The 18,979-nt window shown below is 39.4% G+C and overlaps 1 non-coding gene and 1 pseudogene across 1 annotated transcript; both read right to left on the reverse strand.

Moving 5' to 3' along the window:
• Nucleotides 1-18,979, reverse strand: part of LOC127079652 (wall-associated receptor kinase 2-like) — a 98,811-nt pseudogene that overhangs the window by 14,529 nt on the left and 65,303 nt on the right.
• Nucleotides 15,083-15,189, reverse strand: LOC127089722 (small nucleolar RNA R71). Its single transcript, XR_007791279.1, has one exon. It is a non-coding gene; the product is annotated as a small nucleolar RNA R71 (small nucleolar RNA).

Consider the following 18,979-nt stretch of genomic DNA (forward strand, 5'->3'; position numbering starts at 1 on the left):
AGATTTTTACAAAGTTGAAAATGGTAATTTACATGGAAAAATGGTACATTGAATACAAATGATCCTTAATCCTTCTACCAACTCTTGATATCCACTGTGCTCCTGACCGCTACTGAAGATGAACTGATGTCAGCCCTTGTGCTCAAACAAAGCCTTCAAAATGACGGAAGATTAGCATAATGCAGTTAATTGCCATATGTAGCGGGGTATTCGTTACAATTAGAGATATTGACTAAATCCAAGGTAAACCATACAAGTCGAGTCGCTACCGCACTTTTATTTATCCAAAGGAATGGTTAGAAAGCGAACAAAAACCTACAAGTTTTATCGAATAAAAAACTAGTAAAAATGTCAGAGATCTGGGTAAGGGGGTTGGTTATGCAATGGGAAGGTTTTAAGCACCCAAAACATCCTAGGTACTCCTAGGGAGCCCTTTTCATAAGTGTTGTTCTAGTCTAAAGGATGTAGGTATATCTAAAGTACTATTTATTAAAAGGAAGGTTAAAAGAAAATGACTTGCAAGGATGTCGCACCCACTGCCTACGTATCTCATCTGAGTATGAGAATCAGAGTCTTCGTAGCTCGGCTACCTATGGGTTAAAGAGAAGTGTTCTCGGTAAGACGTCGCCTCTTATGCCTACGTATCTCATCTGGAATGAGAATCAGAGCAAAACGTAGTTCGGCTAACTACAGGAACAAGGGTCTCGATTGCAACTAGGGAAAGAAAAAGGGAAGGTCTCGATCGCAACGAGGGCGAGAGAAAAGAATCGCAGCAAGGGCGAAAGCAAACAAGGATTAGTTGTTAGTCGTCAGTCAAACTCGGCAAGACATCGGATCTCGTGCCTACGTATCTCATCTGAACATGAGAATCAGAGTTATCATAGTTCGACTAAACTAGGGGTTAAGGATTGCCATCTGAACATGGACTTACAAAAGGGGACACCAGCTGTGTCAAAGGAAAATGGGCAATGTGCTCACGTCCTAGCAGTAGGTGTCGCAGCTCGCTGAATCAAGTCTTAGGCCGTTACCTCTTTGCAATAGAACAGACTGACATGCCACAAGATCGGAGATGCACGGAAGGTCTAAAAGTGGGGAAGCTCTGCTCTAGAGTTGTCATGCAATATGGACCTATGTGTTAGGATTTACAAAGGGGAACATCTACCTAATGTTAGCATGAAAAGAATAAGGGAATTCTACCTATGTTATCATACAAAGGGTTCTACCTAATGGGTGCTGCCTAAACGGAACAAGAGTCGACGGATGGAGCGCGAAGAGGAGTTACGGATAAGGGTAGATGGCGATGGTGGAGGCAATCGACTTACAGGTAGATGGCGATGCCTGAGGCAATCGACTTACAAGAGGATGGATGAATGTGTGCTGGTTCTGTTAAGTTTTGAAAATGATTACTTGACGTTGGATCGAGCTTTTGATCTTATTTTGAAATGGTTATCGGATGTTCGTTTTTATTCTTGTATTAATAGGTGACTAAAGAAATAAAGAAATAAATATTATACACTTTATGGGAGAGGGGTACATTTGTCATGAATGGGGATTGTTCATGGCAAACAAACAATAAGAATATATGCCTCATACATCATACAAGTAAGCAACAGTTATCAATCAGATCGGATAAATAAACAATATATAATCAAACCAAAGAATCAAATAATGGAGCATTTAAACAATGCATGGGAGTATGAACATGTTAAATAATCAAGCAATAGAAAGCATGAATGAGAGAAACAAGTATAAAAGATAACAGATGAATCAAACAGATGAAAATATGCACACGAAGGGTCCACTGAATAATTTAATCAGGAAATGAGGTAAGGACCAAATAAAATAAAGGTAAAAGGTCTCTAATACATGGAATATGAGACGAACGAGGGAGGATCAAAAGATCTCTTCAATTGCCATAAGCAATCCCTAAGTCAAACATCGATCATAAAGAAGTCAACTGAAAATTCAAGTCAACTTAAAAAATAACAAATAAATATCAAATTAATCAAGAAAATTATGAAAAGTTAAACTAAATAAGGTGGGGTCAGGACATCATCATCCCCCAAAAAGATTTTAAAAATAATGAAAATTCGCATGTGAATTAATTAAAACAAAACATAGGTCAAACCAAAAGTCAATTAATAAGACTAGGTTAGAAATAAATCAAGAATAAATAGTAAATTAATCAAGAAAATTATGAAAAATTAAACTAAATAAGGTGGGGTCAGGTCATCATCATCCCCCAAAAATATTTTAAAAATAATGAAAATTGACACGTGAATTAATTAAAATAAAACAGAAGTCAAATTAAAAGTCAACCAACCAAACTAGGTCAAAAATAAATCCAAATTAAATTGAAAATGTGAAATAAAATTTCAAGAAAAGGTCAGGTTGACCATGAGACAGTGGTCAACCTTCATCCCAAAAATCAAATGCTAACAAGTCTTAAAAATAAAATCAATAAAAAAAAGTATGTTAAAATGTACCATTTAGAATAAATAATTAAAATAAAATATTAATATTGAAAAAATACGAAAATAAAAATTATATAAAATTAAGTAAAACGTTAATAAAAGTGAAAAATATTTTTGGGTAATTTTATGGACGAAGAAAATATTTTAAATAAGAAAAAGAAATATGAAAATGGAAGGATTAATGGTGATGAACATGGTAAGCAAGTGTAGATATATCAAAATATGGCCATGGAAGAGATGATTACCTAATGGAAAATAGAAGTGGAATGGAATCTGATATGTGATGAATCTTTTCCTCCTTGCCATGAAATTCCAATGCTCCTTTAGGGTTAGGGTTTCAGCTTCTTAAATAGGGTGGATTAGGTGTTCTCATGGGCTTTTTAATAAGTGATTTATCCATAAGAATAAAAGTGTGAAGTGAGGTGTAAAATATTGTTATTTTGGGCCAAACTTAAGTGAATGGATGTCCAATGCATGGCCAAAATAGGTAAAAAAACGTGACTGGTTTGTGCAGCATGCTTAGAAAATCTGATTGGGCTAGCCAGACACAAAATCTGCCTAGAAAATCAAGTCATGGTGCCCACTTTAAATGAATGTATCTCTCAAACCATGGATCCAAATGAGATGATTCTAAAAGGATGTGAAAGAGGACATGGTAAGGTACAATTGTTGTGAAGAAAGTATTTTCAAATAATTCCTTGAAGTGCAAGAAAACTGGCCAAGAAGTCTTGACAAATTTTGAAGATTTTGGACTTAGAATTTTTTCTAAGTGTCCTAAAAAAATGTCTCACTTTGACTAAGCATAACTTTCTCAATTCTAATCCAAATGGAGAAAACTTTATATCTCTAGAAAGCTTGGAATAAGAGGAACAACTTTCATGTTGGAGGAATTTTCAAATGGATCTTTTATCTTGATGCAAAATGGGCTTAAAGTGAGTGCAACGATCATGAAAACTTGCCCTAAATAGAAAGTCAACCATTTCCAAATTAAGTAACTTTTCCAATTCCTGATTAAATGATGAATCCATGATCCAAACTTGATCAAATTTCACATGTAGGATCCCCTAGGCATGGATTTTAAGATTCCACTCTCAAAATGTCAGGAGTTGACTTTTCTGGCCCCACAGTTGACTTTCCCCAAACTATCTGATTCCCGATTCCATTGATCAATTGAAGCACTTCAAGCTCAAATAAAGAGCTGATTTTTTGTATGTAGACCCTTGTGGACATATGGAGGGCCATGGAAAAGAGTTTCACCCAAAGAATCAGAAATAAACTGATTTTATACCAAACCCTAGTTTTAGGGCAAAATGATCAGGAACTGATTGCACTGCTTGCCAATGGACCTTTCTGAGATAATTATGAGTCTTCCTAGGCCAAGATGCCTTTCTAATCATGACATGGATGAGCCCCCTCTACTTCCAACCAAACATTTCCTGTTGCAAGTAGCCATGAAACCATAATTTCTGATTAAATCCAGATGAACACTCTAATAGCTCTGGATCCTTCACTGATGAACTGATGACCATAATAAGATACTTGGACCCCCCCTGAGACCCTTGAGACTTGTATACTTAGAAAATGAAGTCCAATTCTCAATCTTGCTTTGTGTGGGCTCCTTCTGTTAAGGAGTGATCGATCAAAACCTGATCTCCATGTCACTAATGCAGTATGCAATGAGTATGACCTAATATGATGCTAATGAAGTGTAAAACATAATCCCATGCTTCCAGGAAAAATGAAGGGTAAATTTTAGGGTATTACAGCTACCCCTATTCAATCAACTGGAAACCCGAAAGGAAGATAGCAATGGCTTTCGCACTTTCGAGGTATCAAGTGATTGAATACGATAAAAGCCCGAAAATTTACACTAAAGTGGAAAAATGAAGTAGCAATGCCTGTCAGAATCGGCCAAGAGGTGGTCTTGAAAAAGAATCCGTCTGGTACGGTGAGAGTCGGTCTGAACACCAAAACAAGGAATGTTATCCTGAATACCAAAATAAATGGTAATACAGAAATAACCATGGCCTGAGTGCCGCTCATCAATCTGAATATTAGAAATGACTTCGATCTGAGCATCAGACGATACTTGATTATCAAACATCGGTCTGAACACCGGGAAACTGGCCTGAATTCCACTTTGGTGTGAATACCGGAAAACTGACCTGAATGCCACAAGTTGCATCGACCTGAATGTCGGAAACTTCTTCGATTTGAACATCGGAAAACTGGCCTGAATGCCACTTCGGTCTGAATACCGGAAACTTGGCCTGAATGCCACAAGTTGCATCGACCTAAATGTCGGAAACTTCTTCGATCTGAACATCGGAAAACTGGCCTGAATGCCACTTCGGTCTGAATACCGGAAACTTGGCCTGAATGCCACAAGTTGCGTCGACTTGAACGTCGGAAACTTCTTCGATTTGAACATCGGAAAACTAGCCTGAATGCCACTTCGGTCTGAATACCGGAAACTTCTTCATGCCTGTCAGTATCGGCAGAAATATGGAAAATGATAATTGAGGCGGCGCGTGGGCCAACGACCCCTGCTGGGAATAATAAAGATAAGTCATGAACAATCTTCAGTCTGAGTACTGGAAACAACTTCTGGCTTATCACTTGGGATACCGAGAATGCCTTATGCTTTACATGCGTATGTTTTAATATTTCAATGGCGTAATGCTCCATAAAAATGGAAATGCTACGCAATTTGGGAGGATGCAATGCAATATGATTCTACATGCAGGGATTCGAAATGCTTGATTAGAGAGAACGCCAAGCTGAGGCAAGGAATTCTGCTGGGGAAATGATCACCATCTTCTGGACCCTGGCAAGGCTGTTGGAGATGCACAGCACAAAGAACTCTATGGGGAAATGACCCGCCACACGGTGTTCTGGCAAATAACAAAATACCGAGGCTCTGACTGGGGAGAGAATGGCACTGAAAACTAGCTGCTGAGGAAAGCGACAGTGGTTCTGGCAACCATAATTTGCGAGAGAGACGACTCAGTAGGGGAAGCAAACACCGATACGGTACCGAGATTCTGCTTCAAGGAAAGAGACCATGGGTCTAGCGTCGAGATCATCGATCTGGCATCGAACTCTCAGGAGCAGCCGCTTCTGCTGGGAAGATACAGTCTGGCACTGTCAACTCCGCTGGGGATATACAGTCTGACACTGTCAACTCCGCTGGGGATATACAGTCTGACATTGTCGACTCTACTGGTGAATGTATAATCTGAAACACATGCTTGGGGAAGTACAGCAGTGAGAGCCTGCTGGGTATTGAAGAATCCAACGCTCGGACCAGCTCTGTAGGGATAAGATACCAAATTCCAACTGTTGAGGAAAAACATCCGCGATCATTTGATGGGGACCTTAAGGAAATGCCCCGAGTGTACCTGTTTTGAATAGACGATCCAAAGCACTTAAAATTTACAGCGATTTTCAATGTTTATTAAGCACGTATCTGTAAAGCTCTTATGTTTCATGATGCAATGTTTATCAAAAATTCGAACGTCATTTTTGCAAACAAAATAGTAAAATGAAAATGAACACAGAGATGTATTGAATAACATGATTTTATTGATTGAGTGGCCTCTGAATAAGTATTTACATCAGGAAGCAATCCCTGGAAAGAGGTAATTGCACAACAGATAAAAACAGAAATTAATCTAATGGCAATCTGAAATGGATTTCTATCGGGTTCCAATTCTGCTATGATTCGCTCGTCTTCAAGATCCTCCAGATGATCAGCTTTCCGAAAAAGGTGATTGGACTGTTTCCTATCCTTCGGAAGTTTCCGGTTATCGACACGAGATGATATTCAGAACTACTCAGAACACAACCATTCGCTTAATCCCTAACTTTTGCCTGGATCGCCCTTTCGGGTTTTCAATCCACCGGGATGCCCATTTTTGCCTAAGTTACCCTTTCAGGTTTTCAACTTACCGGGTGTACAATATTTTCATTTTTTAATCCCTAACTTTTGCCCGAACCTTTTTCATTTTCTTGGTTCGCCGGGATGCCCATTTTTTTGCCTGGACTATTCTTTTTATCATCCAGCGGGTCTATTTTATGCGAAGTATTTTTTAACTGCGTCTGAGTTCACAGGGGAAGTGAAGTTTTCACCATCCATAGTTGCAAGCATGAAGGCTCCACCATCAAAAACCTTGGTGACAATATACGGTCCATCATAGTTAGGAGTCCACTTGCCCCTGTGATGTGTCTGAGGAGGAAGGATCCTTTTCAACACCAAATCTTCGACTTGGAAGCATCGAGGACGCACTTTCTGATCAAAGGCTCTCTTCATCCGACTCTGATACAACTGCCCATGACAAATGGCTGCCATTCGCTTCTCTTCGATAAGACTCAACTCATTGAACCTTGTCTGAATCCATTCAGCTTCGTCTAACTTGACATCCAACATGACTCTTAGAGAAGGAATCTCCACTTCAACAGGTAGGGCTGCTTCCATACCATACACAAGGGAATAAGGGGTTGCCCCAGTCGATGTACGTACTGAAGTACGGTACCCATGCAAGGCGAAGGGTAGCATCTCATGCCAATCTCTGTACATAACGACCATTTTCTGCACAATCTTCTTTATGTTCTTATTTGCTGCCTCAACAACACCGTTCATCTTAGGAAGATAAGGGGAAAAGTTGTGATGTTGAATGTTGAAGTTCTTGCATAACTCCTTCATCATTTTGTTATTGAGGTTAGAACCATTATCAGTAATGATTCTTTCGGGAATCCCATAACGACAAATGATTTCTTTCTTAATGAATCGGGTAACCGCATGTCTGGTGACCTTCGTAAATGACGCTGCTTCGACCCACTTGGTGAAATAGTCGATGGCAACAAGGATGAAACGATGCCCATTGGAAGAAATCGTCTCAATATTTCCAATCATATCAATGCCCCACATAGCAAATGGCCACGGCGAAGACATCACATTCAGAGGATTTGGCGGCACGTGCACCTTATCAGCATAAATCTGGCATTTATGACACTTCCGAGCATATTTGAAACAATAAGATTCCATGGTCATCCAGTAATAACCTGCTCTCAACAATTTCTTAGCCATTGCATGTCCGTCGGCATGAGTACCGAAGGAGCCTTCATGAACTTCTTGCATTAACATGTCCGCTTCGTGTCTATCCACGCATCTGAGTAAAACCATGTCGAAGTTCCTCTTATACAACACATCGTTTTTGTTCAAGAAGAAACAACCTACCAATCTTCTCAAAGTCTTTCTATCATTGTTGGATGCCCCTGCAGGGTACTCTCGATTCTTCAGAAAGCACTTGATGTCGTGGTACCAGGGCTTGTCATCAACTACCAGTTCAGCAGTAAACACATACGCTGCCCTATCAAGGCGCATAACATCAATCTTGGGAGCATAGTGTCGCATCCGCGAAAAATAACCGGCGGGCTGAAACAAAAACAACACAGAGCCGCCACCGTGCGTTATTTATCCCAAAAGAGGGAAAGGAAACGCTCGAAGTAAACCTGGAAAAGCATGGTCTCGCGACCAAAGAGAAAGGGTACGGGAGTCGGTTACGCAAGGGGAAGGTATTAGCACCCCTCACGTCCGTCGTACTCGACGGGATCCACGCTCTAAAAGAAAGAAAAGGTTGCTAAACAAACATCACACACACACACCGAAGATAACACAGGTGGGGGAAAGGAAAAGAGGGCTCGCTAGGACATCGCGTCCTATGCCTACGTATCTCGTCTGGAACGAGAATCAGAGTTGCCGTAGTTCGGCTCACGCACGCCAAACAAGACACACACAAACACGGGCAAACTTGGAACCCAAATGCCAATCGCTGGACTTACATCGGCTTCCGAACCAAACAAACAATCAGGATACAGACAGCCAATCGCTGGGCTTACATCCATATCCTGACACACAACAGGGTTAACAAGAAACACACACAAAAAGAAAAAAAAGTGCCCGGAGAGACCTCGCACGGTCTCCTGCCTACGTACCTCATCTGGTATGAGGATCAGGGCGACGTAGTTCCCCTGAACGGGAAAGAAATTCCAACCAGATACAAAGGGAGACACACTACTAGGGAGCTGTACTCGAGCCTAGTGTTATCATGCATCATTGCCCTATGTTGCGGTTTCTATCCTACTTGCACAACAGCAAGCTAATCCTAACCAGGAAAAACAAGCATGCAAGCATCAATCAAAATAAAGCAAACATTCACATAGCACACACTATATCCAGTCAAGTGAGGCTCAAACAAGGGTGGATTGCCGAGGCAAGTCATCTGTACAGGGTAGTGTTCGCTCTTAACCCTGACATTGAGAGTCAGGGTGAAGCAGATGAAAGGTGAGTGAAGATTAGACTTCACAGCTCTTATCCCTGGCCAGGGAGAGCTTCAGACAAAGGAGCGTGGGTCCAGAATGGAGGAACCCTTCTACGCTCAAGACTCTGACTCGACTGTGCAACAACACAAGATCTTGGGTTAATGTCCCAATGCATCAACACCAGTTGTGTGAGCAGAGGAACGACTCAACAGAATAGTGGGAGATAGATTGCATATCTCTTTGATCCACCAATTGCCTTAATCAAGGTCTTTACCTGCTTGGCACAAAAAGTAAACAAGCACAAACATCGCCTCTTAAGGAGGACTTCAGACAGGTGCCTGGCCAAGTAACAGGCCAGGTCTTCCAGACTACATGGAGAATAGAAATTCTACCTCAATTGGTTTAAAAACCAAGCAACAGCAAGCAATTTCTCAAGGAACTGTAAGCAACTAAATGTACCTGAAATCAATCAAGTATCATCAGTGCTCAGACAAACCAACAGTAAACAGCAAAAGTCAAACAGTCAATTTGTACAGTCAACACAAGTTAATGCACATAAGTGCAAGCCATGAGCTCAAACTCAAGCATCAAACCCTACAAAACAAAGCCAATGTTAGTCATAAACAATTCACAAGTCAATTCAATCAACTTGCAATTTTCTCCTTAAGGCTTTTGCATCTCAACCTGAAAATCCAAACCAAACATGAGAAACTAGACCACTAGGCCAAGCCTAGGGTCCAAAGGGGATGAAAAAATCAAAACAGCAAGTGAAAATTATCCAAAATCACATTCAAACAAATCAAAAGCAAATGCAATTGGTCCCATGCTCATATCATTCACCATTATCATTTTATGCACAAAATAGCATCAAACATGCAATTTGCAACTCCAAATGACCAAACAGAAAGATCTCAATCAAAAGCATACCAAAATAATTCAATTAATTCCACAAAAATTCCAACCTAAACAGGACACATTCAATGAATAGCATATCAATTTTCAGCTCATTTGGATCAATGGAAGTATGGAAATTAAATTCATAAAGTTCAGACAAGTTCAAGCAAGCCAACACATGGTATCCAAACAAACATCAACTTCCAAAAATCATAAAACAGTGACAATACATGATAAATGAATAGGATCAAAACCTCAATGACCTAAAATGTGTCTAGAATCACTCCACCAAATTTCACATTCATCCAATTAATCATGAGAATTTCACAAGCAAAATACAATCATGTATCACAAAATGTCATAAAATGAGCCAACAGAAGAGAAAATTCCAATCAATTAGGAGATGCAAGCAAAAATTCCAGAAATATTCTCATGTGATCTCAACATATATATTCTCATTCATGCAAACAATTGGCTCAATTCAACATCCCTAAGCAAGGCAAATAAAATCATGAAATTCATCAAGCTTGGTGTGACACAAATTGTCACACCTCTATTCAAAAATTCATATCTCAACAACCAGGTATCCAAAAAGTGCAAACCACACATCAAAACCACCATCAAAGTGTCCAGAATATGCACAAAAAATTTCATCCATTTCTTTGAAAGCATCATCATTTTATGAATGATATGGCAAAGCATGTGCAAATGTGACACTACCAAGCAAACCCTAGGCATTTTAATTTTCCACACGTGCACAAAAATCACAAAAATCATGATTAAATTCTACACATTACAAGGAGCATCATGGAAAAAAACCTCACTCAATTTGGATAAAAAATGAATCAGATATGATTTTTACAAGATCATGTAATCAAATGAAAATGGATTGCAAAAAGAAAAATGAAATAATATTAAGAATTAATGAACCAGTGGCATTGTTGTAATATTAAAGCACAAGCGCAAAACGACGTAGTATCAGTTAGATGTCATGGCGCGCTATGAATGGCTCATACTGGCGGTAAACACGAATTTGAACAAGGCAAGGGAAATTGAAGATCAAACACACATTCAAACGTGTTCTTCACTATGAACAACCAGAAAATTCCAGAAAATTGGCAAGAACTTTTTCTCACCAAACGCAACAATCCATATACCGTTAGAACCGTATCAACATGTACATCATGAATATATAATTTACTTGACCTAATTCTCAACACACAAAGCAAATCGAACGAGAAAAGTTTGCATATCAAAAGTTCAAAGCCAGATTTCTCTCATGATTCTCAACCAAATCAAAAACTATGAGCATCATGTTAATCTATGTTGAAAGCTCTACAAAACGCATATCATGATTCACACAATAGAGGAATTCGAAAAAATCACCTTATGATGAAGCAGTGATGAATCTTTGAGTTTCCTCGTGCAAAAGCCAAAAACAGATGATGATTATGGATAAGGAAGTTGAATGAAGCAAGTAGCTTAGCTTAAAACAGTTCCATGTGCAAGAACCATCAATTTGCCATTGTTGTGCTTGCTTGTGACAGTCCCAATTCTGGAAGCTTTGGCCACGAATTCCTCAAAACAGTTCCTCAATGAGTCTTGTGGAGCATGGATCCAAGAAGAATCAACACAATTGATGAAGAATTGATGAAGAAATGTGAAAAAAAAGTGATGAAGTTTTGGAGAGAATTTGTGGTTTTGATGAAAAATTTTGTTGCAATCTTGGAGAATGTGATTATGGTTAGCATTTTCTGTTACACTTAAGGCTTTATACCAATGTTAATCCATCCCTTAATCCAAATTAGCAAAATTGGTTTGATTAGTGAAAATGCACTAATGAGCTTTTGAGTGAAAGTCCAAAAATGACCTTTCCAAATTATGCACTATGACAGCAAATGACAGCTCAAACAAGTTCTATTTGGCATATGAGTGTGTTAGAATTGGTCTTGCATTCAAAAACCATGTATTTTGAGATTTCACCTATTTTCCCACCAATTTCCAATTTGAACACTTGAAAAATGACTTTTTGCCTTGAGCATTTTTGATGAATTTTGATTATGCATCATGAAAGTACATGTGAAATGGGGTTTGCTCAAAGAAAGATCACCCAAATTGGCCATTCCATGTGAAAGTTATGCCACTTTGATTTTAGGCGTTTTTGGAAAATGAATGGACCATAACTTGCCAACCACACATGAGAATTTCAAGTTCTTGGACTTTTTGGAAAGGTGAGAGCAAAATATACAACTTTCATGTTGAACAAAATTTCATTTGAAGCATTTTTGGACATGTAATTTTGTGGTGAAAAACTTTCCATTTTTGGAAACTTTCATTACAAGTCACTTTCTACTTTTGGCAACTTTTCTCCTGATTTTATTTTCTTCATTCTTGATGATTGAAATGTCAAATGAAACTTGTTTCAACATGAATGAAGTGTATCCAACTCTCTCCCACCTCCAAATCCATAAAATCAAGTACAATTGACCACAGTTGACTTTTTCAACTGATAGATGAATTTGGCTGTGCACTGATCAAGTTGAGCCCCAAACTCCTGATGAAATGGCTCAATGATGAACCCCTAGCTTCCATAAGCTCAATATAATCACATGATGATCCCCATATCCATTGTAGACCCCATCTCCTTGCCATGCCCTGATTGGCCCAATGCAACTGATTAGGGTTGACCAGTGGTCAAAACCCTAATCTCAAGGTACCTGATCAATCTCTTGAATCTTCTGGATGATAACAAAACCATGATGATGATGATGTATCACTCTAACCAAGATAAAGACCAATCTCCTTGAGAATCATAAAACCCTAATTTGTAGCCCAATCCTCAGATGGCTAATGATCAATCCAATGAAACCATAGGCTTGCATCTCCACCTCTTATCTTCTGACCAAGACCTATGAGGATGACTTGCACAATGTAACCACATGATATGCAAGATGCAATGCCTAATGACCTAAAAATGTTATGCAATATGTTAAGCTAGTCCCAAGAGAGGAGGGCAAATTTTGAGGTGTTACACATAGTTCCACCGAATCACCTTGATCATGGATGATAGAGTAGCAAGAGCATCTGCCACCTGGTTCTCATCACGAGGTATATGATACAGCCTAATGTTATGAAGAAAGTCAACAGTCTTCTCGTGTAATCTCTGTAGGGGACCAGATTAGACTGGAGAGTATTCCAATCACCGTTCACTTGATTGATCATTAGAGTTGAATCTCCGAAGATGTTGATCACACTAAAATTCACCGTATTTCTGACTCCGATTTCGCATGCATTCTTAGCTTTTATTGTTGTTTTGCTTTGTTATTTCTTTGTTTTCTTATGTTTTCAGGTTTTTATAATAATCGGAGCTTGAATCGGGAAAAGGAGCGAAAAAGGAGTGAAAACGGGCGAAAACCTAGAAATTCAGCGTTTTGCACTTACGGCACCCACCGTGGCGGGCGCCATGGGGTTAGCCATGACGTGGCCACGTCTCAAGACCACTCCTCAACCGTCAAGACCCACGATCCCCACTCCATCATCCCCTGTAGGGACCATGGCGGGCGCCATAGGCCTGTGGCGGGCGCCACAAGGCCAAAATCAGTAACCTCCACTTTTTAGTGGAGGGGCGTCCCTGTCATTTCATGCTTTCAGTTTTTACTATAAATAGGACCTTAGATTTTCGTTTTTCATCATCCAGAATTAGAATTCTCTAGGCATATATCAGTTATAGAGCAGTTGCCATTCCACATCGGGGTGCCTCTGCAATCGAGTGATCGAGTCTGTAATCTGTCTGTGGTTCGAGTTTTGGAGCACTCTGGAGGAAGTTAATCCTGCCGCCATTTTAATTCAAGTTCGTATTTTACTTTTATTTATTTCCTGCACTCGCACATTTACGTTGTTTATTTCCTGCACTCGCACATTTACGTTGTTTATTTCCTGCACTCGCACATTTACGTTGTTTATTTCCTGCACTCGCACATTTACGTTGTTTATTTCCTGCACTCGCACATTTACGTTGTTTATTTCCTGCACTCGCACATTTACGTTGTTTATTTCCTGCACTCGCTTTAAATTACTTTTATGAAAAACTATAAAGAGAATATTTACTTTATCATGTCTAACTAATTCTATAAAGGTTAGAATGTAAGGATCGTAATTAAACCAGTAATCAGTATAATTGTTCGTGGAAACACCTAAGGGCTATTTTATCTTTCAATTCAAGTAATTGTTTTTAACTATTTCAAAAACAGCCAAAAGCGCTTTGTCTAGTTTATTAGGAGATTTTAGATTAAAAAGAAAAGAGATTTTAAAACGATTTTCGGACGCGTTAGGAAGTTTAAACTCTGGTTCGTAAGAACCTCTTTTTGCTAAGAAGTCCAGGTTAAAATACTTTTCAACTTAGTTAAGATACTATATTTCTTAAAAATAGGTTTACTACTCTAACGCAGTACGCACCTTTTTATCCGTGACAATAGGAGGGGTTGATTAGAGAGTACAACTCGGTTCTGAATACGCGAAAGCGACAGTTCCTGTTAAATTAGTTCTTTTCAAAGGAGAAAACATTGCCCATAAGTAGTTCCACTAACAAGTACTGGATTATCATTGATTGCGTGAATTACATTCGAGCCTGTCTTTATTTATTATTTAAAATTATAATTTTATTTACCATTGCACCCTTATTAAAACCCTTAAAAATAGTTGCCTTAGATACACACCATAACAACAGGTTTGATAGATTGACACTTGGTCTCTGTGGATTCGATAATCTTTTATATTACTTTGACGTGATTCGTACACTTGCGAAAAACGCGCATCAAGTTTTTGGCGCCGTTGCCGGGGACCAATTTCGTCAAATTTCATTACCCTGTAGTTATACCGTTTAGACTAAGGTTGTTACCCACCGGTCAATGCGAAAGACTCGCAGTGCCGGAAGTTTAGTAGACCCTCTAGCTGAACCTGAACGTTACGCTCGCGCACGTTTATTTTTCCATAGGAATAGGATAGCTATGGCCGAAGAACAAAACCGAAGACCTCTTAAGGACTTCGCCCAACCATCAAACGAGGAACCTAGTTCCAGTATAGTAAACCCCGTTATCCCAGCCAATAATTTTGAACTTAAACCATCCCTGCTGCAATTAGTGCAACAGAGACAATTCTCAGGTCTCGCTACTGATAACCCAAACCAACATTTAAAAAACTTTCTTCAGTTAGCAGACACCTTTAAAACCAATGGAGCTTCTCCTGAGGCGATACGCTTAAGATTATTTCCCTTTTCCCTCAGAGATAAAGCTCTATCATGGTTAGATTCCCTTCCACCCAATTCAATAACAACTTGGGATGACCTTAGGAAAGTTTTTCTTGCTAGATATTTTCCCCCAAGTAAGACCGCTCTTCTTCGAAACCTTATAACTAGATTTACCCAACTCCAAGGAGAGTCGTTGTTCGAAGCCTGGGAGAGATATAAAGAACTATTAAGAGCATGCCCACACCATGGCTTAGAGAATTGGCTAATCATCCAAACCTTCTATAATGGACTTCATTATAACACTAAGATGACCATCGACGCTGCCGCTGGTGGCGCACTGATGAATAAACCTTACCCTGAAGCTAGTGCCCTTATCGAGGATATGGCCCAAAACCATCAATCATGGGGAGTAGAACGAGCGACAGTGGAAAAGAAGGAAGCCCAAGGAGGAATACATGAGCTAAGCTCTATAGACATGATGCAGGCTAAAATGGACGCGTTGGCCCTTAGAGTCGAACATATGTGTACAACTCCGAATACTGTAGCCGCAGTTTCGCCGAATTGTGAGATATGTGGAACGCAAGGACACCAATCCGCCGAATGCAATCTGTTAAATAAAACCAACACTGAGCAAGTGAACTATACCCAAGGGAACCCATTTTCTAACACATATAACCCTGGATGGAGGAATCACCCAAACTTCTCCTACAAAAATAATAACCCTATTCAAAATACCGCACCTCCGAGACAACAAGGTTACCAAGCCCCTAGAACAAATCAACCTATGCAACCTGTACCGCCAAACCCGAGCTTTGAAGAAATTGTAAAAGATTTCATCGTTGCTCAAAAACAGAAAAACAAAGAGTTCATGAACCAAAGCGTCCATGTTAACGAACTAATTACCCAGTTAGGAACCAAGGTTGATCAAATCATTACTCATAATAGGATGCTTGAAACCCAGATCTCTCAGGTAGCGTTAAACCAAGCCCCACAGACTACCCCTGGAGGACAGTTCCCTGGACAACCTCAACAAAACCCGAAAGGGCAAGCTAATGCCATTACTCTACGAAGTGGAACCGCTTATAAGGAGCCTTTAAACCCTAGATTAAGTGAGCCTGAAACTTCTGAGAGGAGTGAGGAAAAGGAACCAGAGAAGCCTGAAACCCCGGAAAGTCAAGAAAAAGGAGAAGAACCTAAAAATAAAACCTATGTACCACCACCGCCATACAAACCACCAATACCATACCCTCAAAGATTAAAGAAAACCCAAATCGATAATCAATATCAAAAATTCGTTAAGGTTATAGAAAAACTTCACGTAGAAATCCCTTTACAGAAGCCATCACCCAAATACCTTCTTATGCTAAGTTTCTCAAAGACATACTTACGAATAAACGTAGACTTGAAGATCCGAAACCCGTGGAATGTAATTCTATTTCCGAAGATAGGTTAGCAAAGAAAGATAAAGATCCCGGAAATTTTTCCATTCCTTGTATTTTAGGGAATCATGTCATCGAAAAAGCTTTTCTAGACTTAGGAGCTAGTGTGAGCTTAATGCCTTTAGCAGTTTGTGAGAGATTAAACTTAGGAGAATTACAACCTACTAAGATGTCGCTTCAATTAGCCGATAGATCCGTTAAATACCCTATAGGCATACTTGAAGACGTCCCTGTTAGGGTGGGTCAGTTGTTTATACCTACTGATTTTGTTGTCATGGACATTAAAGAAGATGACGACATACCAATCCTCCTAGGTAGACCGTTCTTATCGACTGCTGGAGCCGTAATAGATGTTAAAAAGGAAAACTAACTTTTGAGGTAGGTGAAGAGAAGATAGAATTTATATTGTCAAAATTTCTTATGGCACCTGTGATAGGAGATTCTTGTTATGCCTTAGATATCATCGAAGAATGCATTAGGGAATTAGAACAAGAAGAAGAAAATAAATCTATAAAATTGCCATCAACCCTTATTTTGGAAGATGACAATTATAAAACACCCTACATTGATGATAACCTTCACGAATGTTTATCTCTTACCCCAGATCCTATGCCTTGCCCTATGAAACCGACCGTAAAACTTAAGGAACTGCCTAAAAACCTGAGATATGAATTTCTGGATGAAGATATGAATCGTCCAGTTATAGTCAGTGCTACCTTAAACCAAAAAGAAACCGATCAATTATTAGAAGTTTTACGTAGGTACCCCTCAGCCTTAGGATATAAGATCTCTGATCTAAAAGGAATAAGCCCATCCGTATGCATGCATCGGATTTTGCTTGAAGAAGATTCAAAACCTTCCAGAGAACACCAACGTAGAATAAATCCTATAATGAGTGCGGTAGTTAAGACTGAAGTTCTTAAGTTACTAGAGGCAGGTATAATATATCAGATCTCGGACAGTAAATGGGTGAGTCCCGTGCATGTAGTACCCAAAAGGGAGGCATCACAGTCGTGCAAAACGAGAAGGGCGAACCTGTAGCAAAAAGAACCGATGGAGGTTGGCGTATGTGCATAGATTATAGAAAATTAAATAAAGCAACTAGGAAGGACCATTTCCCATTACCATTCATAGATCAAATGTTGGAGCGCCTAGCCAGACACTCTTACTTTTGTTATTTAGATGGATATTCAGGATTCTTCCAAATACCTATTCACCCCGAAGATCAAAAAAACTACCTTTACATGCCCAGTTGGAACTTTTGCCTATAGAAGAATGCCTTTTGGACTTTGTAATGCTCCTGCAACTTTCCAACGCTGCATGATGTCTATCTTTGCTGATTATTTAGATGGAATTATGGAAGTATTTATGGACGATTTCTCAGTTTGTGGATCAGATTTCAAAAATTGTCTTGTCAACCTTGAGAAAATCCTGGAGAGATGTGTGGAGGTAAACCTTGTGCTAAATTGGGAAAAATGTCATTTCATGGTCACCGAAGGGATTGTTTTAGGACATATAGTTTCCGAAAAAGGTATAGAGGTAGATAAAGCAAAAATAGAAGTCATAGAGAATCTAAAACCGCCGAAGACTATCAGGGAGATAAGAAGTTTTCTTGGACATGCCGGATTTTACCGACGTTTCATCAAAGATTTCTCCAAAATAACAAAGCCCTTAACTGGTCTTTTAATGAAAGATGCTGAATTTATCTTCGATGAAAAATGTACTGAAGCATTTAATCTTCTGAAGGAAGCTCTGACTTCAGCACCTATAATGAAACCCCCTGATTGGTCAGAACCGTTTGAGATAATGTGTGACGCCAGTGATTACGCTGTTGGAGCCGTTCTAGGTCAGAGAAAAGATAAGAAGTTACATGTGATTTATTATGCCAGTAGAACCCTAGACGCTGCACAGCTCAATTACGCAACAACCGAAAAAGAGCTCCTAGCTGTAGTTTTTGCAATAGACAAATTTAGATCTTATCTAGTAGGAGCCAAGATTATAGTTTATACCGACCATGCTGCCATTCGTTACTTACTAAGCAAAAAGGATGCCAAGCCTAGGTTACTTCGATGGATTCTATTACTGCAAGAGTTTGATTTGGATATCCGTGATAAGAAAGGCACTGATAATGTGGTAGCTGATCACCTATCTAGGCTAGAATACCTGAAACCTGATCCAGTTCCCATAAATGACGATTTTGCCTATGATAGACTGATAGCCCAACTAGAAACCATTGAAGAAGATAACCCAGACCCTCATGAGCATTTTCAAAAATCCTTAGCCATAAGTGATGTACCTTGGTATGCAGACTTTGTTAATTATCTAGCCGCTGACATCATACCCCCTGATCTAAACTACCACCGGAAGAAGAAGTTCTATAGTGATGTGAGAAACTTCTATTGGGACGAACCATTTCTTTTCAAGAGAGGTAAAGATGGCATTTTCCGCCGTTGTGTTCCAGAAGAAGAGGTAAATAATATAATTGAGCATTGTCACTCTGCACCCTATGGTGGACATGCAAGCACATCTAAGACCTACGCCAAGATTCTTCAAGCTGGCCTATTCTGGCCTACTATGTGGCGTGATGTCCATGCTTTCATTGT

The sequence above is a fragment of the Lathyrus oleraceus genome, chromosome 5 (genome assembly GCF_024323335.1).
Source record: "Lathyrus oleraceus cultivar Zhongwan6 chromosome 5, CAAS_Psat_ZW6_1.0, whole genome shotgun sequence".
Taxonomy (NCBI): Eukaryota; Viridiplantae; Streptophyta; class Magnoliopsida; order Fabales; family Fabaceae; genus Lathyrus; species Lathyrus oleraceus.